General features: G+C 47.1%; 1 protein-coding gene across 3 annotated transcripts in view; it reads left to right on the forward strand.

The window, feature by feature from the left end:
- The window catches only part of RNGTT (RNA guanylyltransferase and 5'-phosphatase), a 1,800,355-nt gene that overhangs the window by 1,147,324 nt on the left and 637,127 nt on the right, over window positions 1–15,904 (forward strand). The gene's annotated exons all lie outside the window — the stretch shown is intronic.

Genomic DNA, 15,904 nt, shown 5'->3' on the forward strand with positions numbered 1-15,904 from the left:
AGAGTATTGTAAAGTGGAGTGGCAGAGAGTGGTCTGCATTTGAGTGGCATAGGGTGGAGTCAAATAGAGTGGCATAGAGTAGAGTGGACTCTTGTAGAATGCATTGGCTAAGAGTTGCATGGTATAGTGGCGTAGAGTGTAGTGGTATTGAATTTAACGGCGTACAATGCAGAGTCGAAGAATGCAGTGCCATAGTAGAGTGCTGTGGCGTACAGTGCAATGGCGTAGAGTGGCACAGAGTAGAGTTTTAGTGATGCAGAGGGCAGTGGCACAGAGTTGAGTGTCATAGAATGCAGTGGCGTAGAGTGGTGCACTGTAGAGTAGCACAGAGTGGTGCAGAGTAGTGTATGGTGGTGTAGAGTGGAGCAACATCAATCACAGTAGCGTATGGTGGAGTAGTGCAGAGTAGAGTGGTGTGGAGTTCAGTGGTAGAGAGTGCAGTGTTGCAGAGTAGAGTGTCAGTGCTTTGGTGTGCTATAGATTGGAGTAGAGTGACGTAGAGAGCAGTGGCGTAGAATACCGTGATGCAGAGGCATAAAGTGTAGTGACATAGAGTGCGGTGGCTAAGAGTAGAGTGGCATAGAGTGGAGTGGTTTAGAGTAGATTGTCTAGAGTAGAGGGAAGTGGCGTGGAGTAATGCAGGGTAGAGTGCAGTTAAATAGACTGGCATAGAGTAAAGTGGCATAGAGTGCAGTGGTACAGAGTAGACTAGAATGGGTACAGTGGATTGGCGTAGAGCACAGGGGCATAGAGTTGAGTGTTACAGAGTAAAGTGCATTGGCATAAAGTGTATTGGAATAGAGTGCAGTGTAGCACAGTGGAGTAGAGTGGAATTGTGCAGAGTAGATTGGTGTGGCCTAGACTGGCGTGGTTTAGAGTGCAGTGACAAAGAATACAGTGGTGTAGAGTAGAGTGGCGAAGAGTGCATTGGCATAGAGTAGAGTGATACGGGGTAAAGTAGAGAGGCATAGAGTGCAGTGGCGTGAAGTGGAGTGGTGCAGAGTAAAGTGGAGTGGTGTGGAGGCGGAGTGATGCAGAGTAGAAATACTTACAGTTAATTTAAATGTTTTGTGCTGGAAAAAAACTTCCCTACCTACTCCCAGTATCTAGCAGTATTGTGCCATAAGTCCGCTCACTTTGAAGTCAGTGAAAGAAAAATAAACCAGCGCCCTCAAAAGACAGGACCTGATATTTGACCTCGTTCTTTGAATGCCCAGAAAATGTAACGAGATAAGAACAAGATAGGTGGGTCTGGATTCAGCAGAGGGGCTGGCCTGATGCCTCGCTGCTGAGCATACGTCAAATCCTCCCCCTCCGTTCAGACGTCACATGTGCATGAGGCTGCTTCTGGGTTAGGATGCTAGTTCGGAGCTACGAGCCGCAAAGTTCCCAGATGCACGGCGGAGTTGCAGTAGTCTGGTCTCGGGACCCATTAGAAGACCCGTGAGGAAGTTAATGGATGCTGGACTGTTGGCCCCCGATCCCGCGAGGGATAACGAGGCATAAGCAGCCAATGCAGGGAGCTTCTTTGGGAGCTGCACTGTTAGGAAAAGCGGGGAGCCCCTCGACGCCGGGCATAGCGCTGAGGTAAGGAGGTCTTCCTTGGTTGGGGGAGTTGGCCCATTAGACCTGTCATGCCCAGCTGGGGTCCCGGAGCAAGAACTCCTGTGCTCGGAGTCTTTTTGGTGTCAGTGGGCCAGCGGTTTTGTATAGCTGAGAAAACTTCATAAAAATTAGAGGACGGCGCACCCATACAGCGAAGGAACAATATATCAACTGTTCTAGGGTCTGGATGATGAAGCATGCAGCAAATGGTCCTCAGGAGACAAGAGTAGGAATAGGAGCCACAGCCCGAGTCCTTCATCGCTATTTCAGAAGGCTAAGAGGAAAGCAGCCCAATCACGCATCCTCGCAGCAAGGAGAGGAAAAATCTTGCAGACGAAAAGTGCAGCTGCAAATAATTCAATGGATCAAATATCCCCAGGTCCCTCTACTCAGGCAATGGCCTTCTTAGGGTCTACTCCAGAGTCTGTTACCACTGAGACGGACGCTGGGGTGGAGAATATAGTGGTCCCAAACAGTTCTTTAAAGTCAAGGCAAGCCCTCCAACAATCTGCAGGAGACTGAGGGCACTGGAAGTGGTACAGTGACCATACCAATGGCCGCAACAAAAATACTTGAGGAGAAGAAGAAAGTGAAAGGGGTGGACAATCCCCATAAGGATTACCCTTTATTCTCAAAAAGTCGTAAAGCAATGCACGAGGATACCAATTCACAACCTGTAGACCAGACGCCAGGTGCATCATCATCATCTAGGGACACTTCAGCACTAAACTCTCTGGAAATCTTGTCTGGTAGTGACCCTGAATCAAGGGGGCAGTTCGAATTAGGGAAAGATCTGGCTGCGTCTTCTCATGATTTAGTGATGTCAGACTGCCCAGGTCTCTCTCCCTCTCCAGTATCTCAGGGTCTCCTGATGGAGGCCAGGCCTAAAGATATGGGTCTGCAAAATCAGCAGGTGGTTGTGATGGTGACTGGGCATAACAGGGAGAGTGAAAGGGTGAGCCAGTCCTCGATAGTCTGATGCACCAGATGCAACAGCTTTTCGAGACTGTCCTAAGGGAAATACGTGATTGCAAAACCTCCCAGGCCCAAGAACTTTCCTTACTTCATCAATGTCTAGATAAAATCGAGAGCATGGTACATCAAATACCAGAGCGGATCAAAGAACTGGAGCAACGAGTATCTGATATCGAAGACCATTCTTTGGCCTGTGACTCCGATATTGCTGCTCTTCAGAAAAAGATGCAGGCTTCACAATTGAAGATGGACGAAATGGAGAACTGGGCGTGGCGATCGAATCTGCGCTTTACAGGGATACCGGAGGACAGTGAATGCTTCAGTGGCCAACCCAACCCCTTGTCCTGTATGAAAATGCTGATCAGAGAGCACATACCTGAAAACCCACCGGAGGTCCTTATTATAATGAGGGCCCATAGGGTTTCTTCCCAGAAACTTTCAGGGGCTAAGTATCCACGGACGATGATTGTGAACTTTTCTGACTTTCGCATTAGAGAGGCCATTTTAAGTAAGATAATACAAAAGAAGGATATCGTTCTATCCGATGGGGCCAGAGTGAGAGTGTTCTCTGATATGTCCCCATTTGCAGCACGTCGGCAGAGAGAATTTGTGGGGTTGATTGGCCAATTTAAGAGCGCAGGAGCACAGGCCTCCATCGTTCAGCAGTCCAAATTGAAAGTCTTATGGAGAGGCCAGTTCCATCCTTGCTCCATCCTTGAAGAAGCTCAAGTGAGTCTACAAAAGACATCCCAAGCAAGTGGAAAGTAGAAAAATGTGCGGTGGACTAGTCTGTTGTGGGATGTATTATAGTTGTACAAATTTTAAGTATTGTTCAATATATTAAGTCCAGTTTATGTATGATCGCCTGCAAATCGCAGTAGGTTTAATTCCTTGCACTTTGCACTTTATACACTGTGCTCACTTTCACTTTGCAATTTCTTTCCCTTTTAGAGATGTTTATTAGTATCTATTTATAAAAATGGCATAAATTTATTTTTTTACGGTCAATCAGTAGTTTAAGGCAGATTGTATTCCAGGTTTTTAGAGGTTTTTCGAAATGAGATTTTGCACTTGCATGCTGCACTTTTTTATTTTTTTTGCAGGAGTCTGTGCATTAGAGATTTTGAGGGTCCTTGAATTTGGGACAAACCCAAGGAAAATGTGCTTTTTATTTTTTTTTATTTTTTTTTATTTTTTTTGGATTAAAAACTTTTATTGAGCAACAAAAGCATATGTACAGAGATGGCCCTACAACCGCACGGGCTGGCCGCTAAGATCGGAGCATATCACGGTATAAAACAGTGGTCGCCACTCTGGCGGTCAGGCACAATCCGGGTACAAAATGTCGCCCACAATATGGAACAGGATAAGACATTTTCTTATTTTAAAGCACACCAAAAAACAACAAACAACAAAAACAAGGCGAAGGAGTAATACACAGAGAGTCAGCCCTGGAGGGGGGGGGGACCTCACTAAGCAGGAATACAAAGTCACAAGCAGTAGGCTAAGTCAAGGCGGGGGGACAGCGGGGAGGTCAATCAAACCAAAGGACAGCATACAAAAGTTCAGGAACGCCAACCTAGGGTGACAAAGGAATATTAGGGGCCTCCACCAGGGGCGGAGCACAAATATATCAAACCAAAGGACAGTATACGAAAGTTCAGGAACGCCAACCTAGGGTGACAAGGGAACATCAGGGGCCTCCACCAGGGGAGGAGTACAAATATCCCCGCGATAGGCATTCCACTGACACCAGATCTTCTTCCATGCCCCAGGTCTGCCCCTGGCTGTGTAGACAGTCTTTTCGCGGAACATAGACCAGTCCATGTTTTCTTCCCACACGGAGACAGTGGGGGGCCTGTGCGAGCCCCAAAGTTGCGCTATGTCCCGCTTCGCAACCATATACCCCAGGGTCGCCCACCTGGTTTGGGCCACCGAACAATCAGTAGGTTCCCAGACATTCAACAAACATCTCCTTGCCTCCGGCACCAGGGCAATTCCAGTTACAGCAGCCATCACCGCAAGTACTCCCGTCCAGTAGGCAGCCACCCTCGGACACTCCCAAAGAATGTGAAGAAACGTGGCACTCATCCCACACCCACGCTTGCAGAGGCCATCCTGGGAAAAACCCATCACAACCAAACGAGGACCAGTAACATACACCCGGTGGAGGATCTTGAGCTGAACCAGACGGAGACGGGCCGGAATGGCGACCTCTTTCGGAGAAGACAGCGCCAATTGCCAATCCTCGTCATCCAATTCCAGCTCGTCGCCGACCCATGCCTCCCGAAGTCGAACGAGCAAGTCCGTGCGATTGTGAATAAGCTTCTTATAAATCAAGGAGATAGTGCTATCAGGGATATGACCATCCAGGATACGATCTTCGAGGGGGGAGGACTCGGGGACAGCGGTACCAGAAGTCAGAACAGAAGTGAGGGCATGACGGACCTGTAAATACCTAAAAAATTCCCTAACATTCAGGTCATATTCATCCTGAAGGGCCTCAAAGGACTTCACCGTTCCATTCGCACACACGTCACCCACTCTACAGATCCCAATCATGTCCCAGCGGTCAAACCCTTTCGTTGTCCAAAGACATCCCAAAAGCTCAGACGCGAAAAGCGGAGTCGCCAGCGTCACTCGTTCATCCCACCCTAAGCTCACATTCGCAGCGCGCCACACACGAACCGCGATCCTAGTCGGCCCCGTAAGATGCCGACCTAGAGTAAAGCGCTCTATTAAAGTCACCACCTGGTAGCTGGAGTCTGTCCATTTCATAGGCCGGAGCCGGACCCGGGGAATACATCGAATGGTTAATGGCAGACAGTTGCGTAGCCCAATAATATCTTCTGATATCAGGAAGTGCTATGCCCCCGTCATACCAAGGGATGGTGAGCTTCGCAAGTGCAATACGTGGGCGCCCGTCCCAAATCAGTTGCCTTTGTAGACTCTCGACCTCTCGGAAATAAGTAGCGGGGACATCATCATAGCAATTCTGGAGCGCGTAAAGGAATCGCGGCAAGGACATCATCTTAAAAAGGGCGGCCCTGCCCAGCGGCGACAAGGATAATTTACGCCAACGAGCCACGTCCAGCCTCAATCTATGAAGCGGGGGAAGGAGATTACGTTCAAATCGGAGCGACGAATCCAATGTAATAAAAAACCCCAAGTATTTGAAACCGGAATGAACAACCTGGATGGGAAATCTATTCGGCAACGGGGGCAGATCGCCCGAAATAGCATAGACGCAGGATTTAGCCCAGTTTATAACCAAACCAGAATTCTTACCAAACGAGGCGAGAACATCAAACAAGACATTCAAAGATTTACGCGGGGAAGTAAGATAAAGAAGAATGTCGTCCGCATAAAGCGAAACACGGTCCTCAAAATCTGGGGACCAACGTATACCCCTGAGAGAAGGTTCCCAGCGAATCCACGCAGCCAGCGGCTCCAACGCGAGAGCAAAAAGTAGTGGAGACAAGGGGCACCCCTGTCTGGTCCCCCTACCAAGGGGAAAGGGAGCCGACACTCGACCGTTAACCACGACCTGTGCCAGGGGGTCGGTATACAGCAGCTTCACCCACCCAATGAACCCCGGGCCAAAACCAAACTTCTCAAGAGCCGCCCAAAGGTAGGGCCACTCTATCGTGTCGAAGGCCATCAAGGCGTCCAACGAAGCCAAAATGGCCGGATCCGTCAGAAGCCCCGCCCTCGCGATGGCCCCATGAAGGCGACGCAGATTAAGAGCTGTGTTACGGTGCGGGATAAATCCGGATTGGTCCGGATGAATCAAGTCACAAATGACCGTTAGGAGGCGAGTAGCCAGGACCTTGGCAAGAACCTTAGGCTCGACATTCAACAGGGAGATGGGTCTATATGACGAACAAAGATCCCGGGGCTTACCATCTTTAGGAATTAGCACAATCGTGGCCAGACGCTGGTCATAAGGGAGAGCACCCCGCTCACGGGACTCCGAAAACATCGTTCGAAGATAGGGCGCAATCCGATCAGGGCGCAGTTTGTATAACTCAATTGGCAAACCGTTTGGGCCCAAAGCCTTGCCCGAACGGAGAGAGCGAATAGCAGTCGCGATTTCGTCCGTAGAGAACGGGGCCTCCATGGAGGACCGCTCCAAGTCGGAGAGGCAGGGCAAAGCTATGTCGCGCAGCAAGAGGCGAGAGTCGTCTTCATCCCGTACCGACACTGGGGAGTAAACCGCACGAAAATAGTCCGCAAAACATTCCACTATTCCAACCGGGTCCGATACCCGCACACCATTCAAAGTCTGAATCACAGGCACCACTCGATTTGCCCTCTCTTTCTTGTCCAACCAGGCAAGCAACTTACCCGCTTTGTCCCCAACATCATACAAACGACCCTGTTGCTCCCTAAACATCAGTTTGGCCGCATCTGTGACCAGAGACTTATAGGCAAATTGCTTCAGACCCAGGGCATGGAGTTTGGCACGAGTGACACCCGATTCCAGGTCAGCCTCCCTCTCAAGTATTTCCATCTCAAGATCCACCACCTCCCGATTCCTTACCTTTTTGGTTTCAGCAATAAGGGACAGGGCCTGCCCACGAATTACTGTCTTAAAAGCCTCCCATAGGGACACCGCAGAAGAGACAGACCCCTCGTTCTCCAGAAAGTAATTGTCCAGGGACTTAATCAATTGACCACGGGTCTCAGGGGAGGTCAGGTACCAAGGGTTGATAGGAGCCACCCGGCCCGCCGCCTCCACCCCCACATCAAAACAGAGCCAGAGCGGAGAATGGTCCGAGATGCCCCGGGGGAGGTGCCTAATCTCACGGACAGCCGACGACTGTTCAGCTGGCATGAGGAAGTAATCTAATCTAGACAAACTCCCATGGGCCCCAGAGTGGAAAGTATACTGAAGTTGAGTGGGGTGCATAAGTCTCCAGCAGTCCACCAAACCAAAGGTATCCAAAAAGCCACCCAGCCATAAATGGGTCGAAGGAGTATCCCTAGGGGGGTAACGATCACTCAGACCAGAGAGAACAGAATTAAAGTCACCAGCCATGAAAAGAGCACCATCAGGGAGTCCCAACAAAACTCGGCCCAAATCAGAGAAGGTGGAGGTCTGCAGGCCAGGGGGCACATAGACGGTGAACAGGGAAAGAGTCCTGCCCTCATATCGTCCCACGAGGACGGCATAACGCCCCCTATCATCGAGGATCACATCATCTATCGCAAGGGGAAGAGAAGCCCGGACAAGGATGCCCACCCCCCTAGAACCCGTTGTAAACCCTGAGTGCGCAGCAAGACGATAGCCCCACCTGTTCATCGCGCGACAAGTATTGCCCACTAGGTGTGTCTCCTGCAGAAAGACAATATCGGGAGACAAACGTCGCAGGCATCGCAACACCACCCCTCGCTTTATACGATCCCCTAGACCATTGACATTCCATGAAATAAACCTCAACCCGCTACCCCCCATCCCACGAAGTAATGCAGAAACCACCCCCCAATGAGCATGACACCGAAAGTACAATTAGCAAAATAGAATCGCCTTGAAAAAACAAAACACAAACTACAAACGCCCCAACAACCCCCCCCCCAACACCCAAGAAAACACCCCCCACCCTGCACCCCTGCAGTAGACAAAAAAGCCACCCCAACATGCAGTGTGCCTGTCGCCCGAAAACCCCCATTCTACAAAAAGACCCCGGAGGAGGAAAAGGCCCTGTCCCACCCGCCACCCCGACAGAAATAAGGGGAGAAGAGAGTACACAGAAAACAAATCACTCATGTACAGAACCCAGGAAGAAATTACATGATACGGAAACCGGGGCCCAGATAACAAGTTCAGCTCTCCACGCCACCCTCGGCACCACCCGGGTGCTCGGTGGGATCAGCGAAATTAGGCCGATCCGGCAGAGAGTCCAGCCAGTCATTTACCGAATCAGGTCGATCAAAGAAAAGGGTCCGTTCATTGTACTCCACTCGCAGCCTGGTGGGAAAAAGCATGGCGTACCGCAGACCCAGGTCCCGAAGACGCTTCTTGACTCCACGGAAGCCCATTCGCTGCCTCTGCACCACCTGTGAGAAGTCCGGATAGAAGTTCACTGTGGCATTTTCGAAGGCCACCGGGCCCTTAGCTCTCGAGGCCTGCAGGATAGCGTCTCGGTCCCTATAATAAAAAAGTTTTGCGACAATGGGCCTCGGCGGGGCGCCCGGCTTGCCCTGGCCACCGGGAACACGATGGGCACGTTCCACCGCAAAGAATTTGCTCAATCCGGATGGAGAAAGGTAGTTTTGTATCAAGTCCTCAACCAGGAGATCAACAGAATGCGGATCAGGATTTTCCGGGACACCAATAACACGTACATTACAACGCCGTGCCCTGTTTTCAAAATCCTCCAAGCGCTGAGTCATGAAATCGTTCACCTTTCTGAGGTTGCCGATCTCTGTCTGTATCTCCGAGACGTCGGCCGTGAGGCTAGATGACTTGAGGTCCAATGACTTCACCTTCTCATTGGTTTTAGATAAGTCGGCCCGAATCAGGTTCACATCAATAGCCACAGTATCAATTTTGTGGGCCAGAGCTTCATACTGTTGGCCGATGGTTTCTCTCATACCCGAGATGGCGCCCATGATGTCCTGCAGGGACGGCTCCACCAAAGCCTCCGAAGGGTGCCCCACTGCACTCGGGCCAGACAAGGCGGCACCGGGGGACACCTTCGACTGTGTGTACCGGTCCATGATATTAGACTGGACCGGGCCCCCGCGAAGGGGTGTCTTGGTCTTCCGCCGCTCTTGGTCCCCCCTGCCAGCCATCTCGGAGACCGCGTCCCCACGGGACCCACGCGACCTGGTGAAATGGCCGCAGGAAGACAGGGCGCCGGAGCCAGAAGTCAGCAGCGAGGGCAAGTCGAGGTGTGAACCAGCCCGGAGGGACACGAAGCAGACAAAAGGCTCAACTGCAATCTCGTGCCGCTGGATTCAGTACCGGCCAGACACCTCCGTTGGAAGACGTAGCCTGAGTCAGAATCGAAACCGAAAGTTAAGAGGGGGACCCATGAGTCGAGTCCCCCTGCCGCTGTTGTTCAACTCAGACACGGCAACAGAGCCTCACCAAGACCCGGGCGCGCCACCAAGGCGGGCCCCGAAAGTTTGAGGCGACGTAGCTTCGGTGCCCCTTGTCCAATTCAAAATCCGAAAACAATATTAAGATCAGCCCAGGTTCCTCTCCTTGTGAGAAATCAGGATATGTTCAGGATATCATGCCGGGAGTGGCGGGGGTCCGGAGAGCGCTGTGCTCACGCGGCCATCACGGATGCCCGCCAAGCTCCTCCCCAAAATTTGCTTTTTAAAACACAATTTTGCCGGACCATTTTTAAAGTGGGATCCCAGCGTATTTATTCAACAGAATTCCAGACTCAGCTTATACATTTTGGTATAGATTGCTATTTCTGGTCGGTATAGGCACAAGAAGCACAAGCACTTTTTTTCTCTTTATATTGCTTGCACTTATGAAGGTTTATTTTTATGGCTCTTTAAAAGACATAGGCTAAGTAGCATGGACGGGAATGGTGCATAGACGTGTGGTTAGACGCCTGTTCAAGGCGCCCTTGATTGTTGAGAGGGCTGAGGAAGAAAGTCAAGGGCCACTCCCTTCCTCAGATGGGTTTGGGGTGGTGGCGGATAAGGGGTTTGAAGGGTCGTTGGGTGAAGCATCAAAAAAAGGGCAGAAAAACAGCAGGTCAGAAATGGTTACGGTACAAGATTGGACTAAGAGCAGGGACTACGGGTCTAGCTGCGGTTTATATGGTAGCTGGGGGTATGAGCTAACTCCAAAAAACACGGTTAGATGAAAGAGGGTGTACCAAACGAAAGAATGCAACAAGTATTCCTTTGTTGAGTAACTGTGCTATGTTTAATTTTTAATACAGTCTCAATCGCTAAAGATAATTTTGTGCAATGTAAATGGTCTTCAAAATGTTCGTAAAAGGGGGCCAGTGTTAAAATAGTTGGGCTCATTCTCCCCCCAGGTGATTTTTTTTCTGGAAACACACCTTAAGTCTAATACCCCCAATTTATCACTCCCCAGGAAGTATTCCCAAGCGTACTTTGCCTCAACCAATAGGGCAGCACGAGTGTGGGTAATTTATTCTTATCTTCACTGAATTGGGAAGTGAGAGAAGTGATTCAGGATGATGAAGCAAGGTGGATTTGGATTAAGGTTTGAGTCATTGGAGTTTCTCATTTTTTTAAACTACTATGGGCCAATCTTTGATGATATTAAAGCCTTAAAACATATATGATTCGTTAATAAACGCCTGTGGCCCTGTAGTTATGAGGGGGGATTTTAACTTTATACAAGATTTAAGTTTAGACACCTCAAATAAGGCTAAACAACAACTAAAACCAAAGACTGCGAAATTATTAAAAATTATGAAAGAAGTTTATACCTCAATAGATCCTTGGTGGGTGGATCACTCAGGTTCTACATAGTTTACATGTTACACCGTAAGGTTTAAAACAGCTTCACAACTTGATTTTTTCTGGATAAATTAGCAACTTGTAAGAGGAGAGTCTACAATGTTTGCTAAGTCTTTCTCGAACCATTCAATAGTCTCCTTAGTGATACGCTTACACCCCCCCCAAAAGAAACAACACCTAGTGGCACTTTGATAGATCCAGTATTGATCACAGAAATTCAAGAATTTATACACCGGTTTTTTAAAGAAAATATTAATACAGCCCCAGGTTTTATGGTGTGAGAAGGTTTTAAGGCTTCTTATCGGGGGCAGGTGATTGCATATAAAGCTAACAAATATAAGCAGAGGCAACAAAAGGTTCAATTACTACAAAAAGCTGTAGACCGGGCTAGGGCAGATCTTAACTCCATGCCCCTAAGAGACCTTGATGAGAAGGTGTTACAGCAGCAATTATTGAGATCAAAAGAGCAATTTTTTTTGTCGTAGAAGAGATCTCTGGGAGTAAGGCATTTCAGCAGAAAGTCTATGAAGAAAGCCAGCTAGTAAGCACATTTTTAGCATGGTCTACCAAAACACAACCGAGTGAGCAATTAATCTCATAAATAAGGGACCACAGCACTGCAAGTCTGGTAGGTGATAAAGACAGGATTGCTGAAATATTTATATCCCATTTTAAGCAAATTTATGCTGAGGCCCGGATAGTACATTTACAAGATCTTGAGAACTACTTTGCCAAATTCCAGTTACCTAAAACCGCTAGGGCTGATGGTGCCTCCTTGAATAAACCGATTGAACTTTCAGACTTGATCGAAACTGTAAAAAGGGATGGATAGCACTAAGGCATGTGGTAATGATAGCATTCTGGTGGAAGTATACAAGATGTTTTTAGATGAGCTTTCTCCATTTTTACTACCCTTGTATAATCAGATTTTGGAAGGTACTCCCATTTCAGATAGATTTAAGGAGACAGTGGTGATAACCATTTTGAAATAAGATAAGGATCCAAACGACCCGCGCTCCTAAGTTTATTAAACTTAGATTATAAGCTTTTTATGAAAATCTGGTCGAATAGGATCTCTGGCTGTGCACAACAGGTGGTCCATGTGGACCAAACATGTTTCCTGCCTGGTAGATCGATGGCAGCCAATACCTTCTTTTTAATATTGGCGATTGATTATTTTTCACTTAATAAGGATAAGGCTGTTATTTTAATGATGGATGCGGAAAAGCAATTGACCTTGTGGATTGGCAGGCCCTCTCTTTCATCTTAGGGAAGTTTGGTTTCCCAACCCGCTTGATAGAGATGCTAAGGGGAATTTATAATGGGGTGGTTGCAAAGATAATTATTAATACAGAACAGGTGGGAAAGGTGGTGATTAGGCGTGGCACCAGATAGGGTCGCCCCTGTCCCCCTTCTCATTCTTTCTTTTTATTGAGCCACTTGCGGTAACGCCCGGTCTAATACATCAGTCCTGGCCCCTTTAACAGGTATGGCAAAAATTTAACCGTTTGCCGATGATATGATTTTATATTTGAAGGCAGATAAAGTAAACCTCCAGGCGGCGTTGGGGGAAATCCGGGCGTTTACAGCTCTGGTGGGATATAAAGTTAACCTTATCTTGTTTAATTCAATTCTTCAGAGGTTCAACTCCCAGAAGGGCTCAAATTCTTGCCATTACGACCTATAGGATATTTAGGATTATGTGTTACAGCTGACTTCTCCCAATTGTTTCAACTAAACTATGAAAATACCCTTACTAAGGTAAAAAGGCTTTTAGAAAGATGGACTTTACTACCTCTGCCATTAGTAGGCCGAGTTTCCCTAGCTAAAATATCAATACTTCCTTTGTTGGTATTTTTGTTGTTAACTCTTCCAATGTCACATTTCAAGGAATTGGATAAAGTTATTTGGAAGTTTTTATGGGCAAAAAAAACAAAAAACAGGTCAAACTATCCATCATACAATTAGACATAGAGCAGGGAAGGCTAGCATTACCCCACTTTTCCACCTACGACCAAGCAGGGTTCGATTACGAACTAAACTGGCAGCCTCTTCTTCGAAATGTGATAATTTTATGCTGAACCATATGCTAACAGAAAATGCAATTAAGCTACCAGTGTTAATTCGTACAACGAAATTACCCAAAAAATCAAGATAAAATGGTATAATTTCAATTGCAACACATATCCATTGTTAAAAAAACCTGTAATGGTCCAACATGCCACACATACACCTCTCTTCAAGATTGTGAGATAACGGTATTCAGCTGTAACAATCTAGGGCTCTGCAAACTAGGTGATGTTTATAATTGTACTCATTTGATAATGCGGGAATCATTTGCACTGCAATTTGAACCCCAAAGTCGAGGCTTGTGGTTAATCTTTAGACAAATCTCAGGCTTCCTTAAGAACAATTATACAATGATTAATGAGATGGAAAAAACAATCCTAAAAGCATTTTTTGAGAAGCATTTGAGCCTTGTTGGAAACTGGTATTGGGTACTACGCCAGGGCACGAATATTAAGCTTATTGAGGAGATGCTCCCAAAAATTGCCCAGGAAACAAATTATTGGTTTAATAGCAAGCAATGGCTGTCATTGTGCGAGTTTGGGAATTAAGCTCTGAGGGCGGCCAACTGTAAAAGAATGTCTTTCTGTCTGGATGGCTGGCGTATTACACTCCTCTTTGAATGCATAAACTGTTCCCATTAACTCCTAATCAGTGTTTTAGATGCAATATGGAAGGGGAAGGGGAATGGGCACTTATATTTTTTACATGTCCTAGACTGCATCACTTTTGGGAGGAAGTTTTTAGGTTCATCAGTCACTGCATGTCAATGGTCATTCTCCCCTCAGCATTTTCCCATATAAGCTTTCAGCTGCCAACATTTTGGCAATATTTTGTTTTCATAGCAATAGCGGTAGCCAGATCCCTGGTGTTGCAAATTTGGAGATCATTGAAGTTACCAACAATTGGCCAGTGGCTTCCTAAGCTGAACCGGACCTATCATTTTAAAGAGGCTTATGCAAAGAGGTTAGGGGCACTCCGTAGATGTAGGGCTACATGGGAGGACTATGTTCTGATCACTCACGCAAATTGAAAAATAATAATAATAAAAAGGAAGGATGCCAACATAGTTCTAGGGTTTTAGTAATGTTTTATGGCCTTATTTATCCTCATTATATGTAATTTGTCTTTTGATTTAGGTAAGTCTGGAAATGTAATATGAATTTATGCTATTTATAGCATGACGAAATATGAGACTATTTATTATGAAGTGTTTTATAATCTTGTTTCATTATGTTGATTATTTATGGATGCATCTTTTATGTATGATCTGTCTGTTTCTTCTGCCCAATAAAAAAAAGTGATAAAAGAACAAGATTTAAAGGCCAGTTTACAGAAAACTAGTTCATGAAAGAATATTGTATATAACGTGTAGGCAATGGAAGGGACACATTGAACCTGGACAGCCTAAAGCAAGCAAAGCACTGAACTTCGTCATAAACTTGGCAGACCTAATTCCAGAGAGTGCATAGAGTTTGGGGAGACCCTTGCGCAGCCAGAGGCCATTCCTGGCACACACTTGTTTGTCGCCAGCTTTCTCTGGGGTTCCCCTTGCCAGGAACATTAAGGAGCCTCCCCCTGGACAGTTTCTTCTCCTACAGGGCCAGGCATACATATTCACTGTCTCAGCAGACAGGTTTCTAGCCTCTTCAGACAGACTCTCAGCTCCTCCAGCAGAATGTGTTGACCTCAGATGATGTCCCCTCGTCTCTGGCAGACTGACTATTATTTAGACACCATCCCTAGTTACACAGCTGCTCTTCCATTACTGTGCAGAACATGTATTTCCTTGGTCAAGACTAATCTGGAACTGGAGCAAAGTACGGTAGTTTTGATCCCTCTTCTATAAACATTTTCCAGACTAAACATTTTCCAGACAGGCAAATTAAAACCATTGTGTCCAGCTTAAGGACCTCTTTGGGTGGTTTATCATTCGAGTATACTTCTCAGGCTTATTTTTAGACAGTTAGACACATCCTTTGTGTAAAGTGATGCTTTTCACTGAAGGTAGCACTGGGGGTGTCTCCAAGCAGTAGTACCCACCACATGAACAAGGTAACATGTGAGATTCCTATACCTGACTATCATCAGCCTTCCAGATGCAGTAACCAAAAACCATACAAAAGGGCAGGCCTGGCTCCTTGAAAAACAGAAACTGCGGTACTGGCCATCACCACAAACATCTAACAGATGGCAGGGTCGTCGGAGAGGTTTGACTATGGCGATGAAATAATAGTCACTGCCGTTGCCAAATCAATAGTCCACCCTCTTTTAAATCGGGCGGGCGGACATTTATGTTGGCGGTAAGGATGCTCTGTTGCGACGAAGTATCCTTGCCGCCAACTTATAAATCAGGCCCAAAGTATGCATGAAATTTCTAAAGGTAGCCCTCGCTCACTATCCTCCTCACATCAGTGCATGAACCTCTACCCTCTAGTCACAGCAATGCAGCCAATACACTTCCACTGTCTGGGTAAGCTATTCTCATGCTCCATCTTGTGCCATTCTACTAGCATGGCATGCCAAAAGGATCCCATTAGCTTCAGTACTCAGACACACGCATACCGAGTCCTACTACCACCCATTTTGAAGGCTCACTCTACAGGCCCCCACGATGTAAACACAAGGTTATGGGTTGCACATAAAAGCAGAACTTTACATGGAAAGGGTCAGTAGGTTTCACTCTTTCACTGACACAGATGGAAAAGTGTGGTTACACCACAGTTTTGCAAAACCCCATACACTGCTACCACTGCTTTATGTTTAGACCCAAGTAAAAGACAGTGGTCTACTG

Source organism: Lissotriton helveticus, chromosome 6, assembly GCF_964261635.1.
Source record: "Lissotriton helveticus chromosome 6, aLisHel1.1, whole genome shotgun sequence".
NCBI lineage: Eukaryota > Metazoa > Chordata > Amphibia > Caudata > Salamandridae > Lissotriton > Lissotriton helveticus.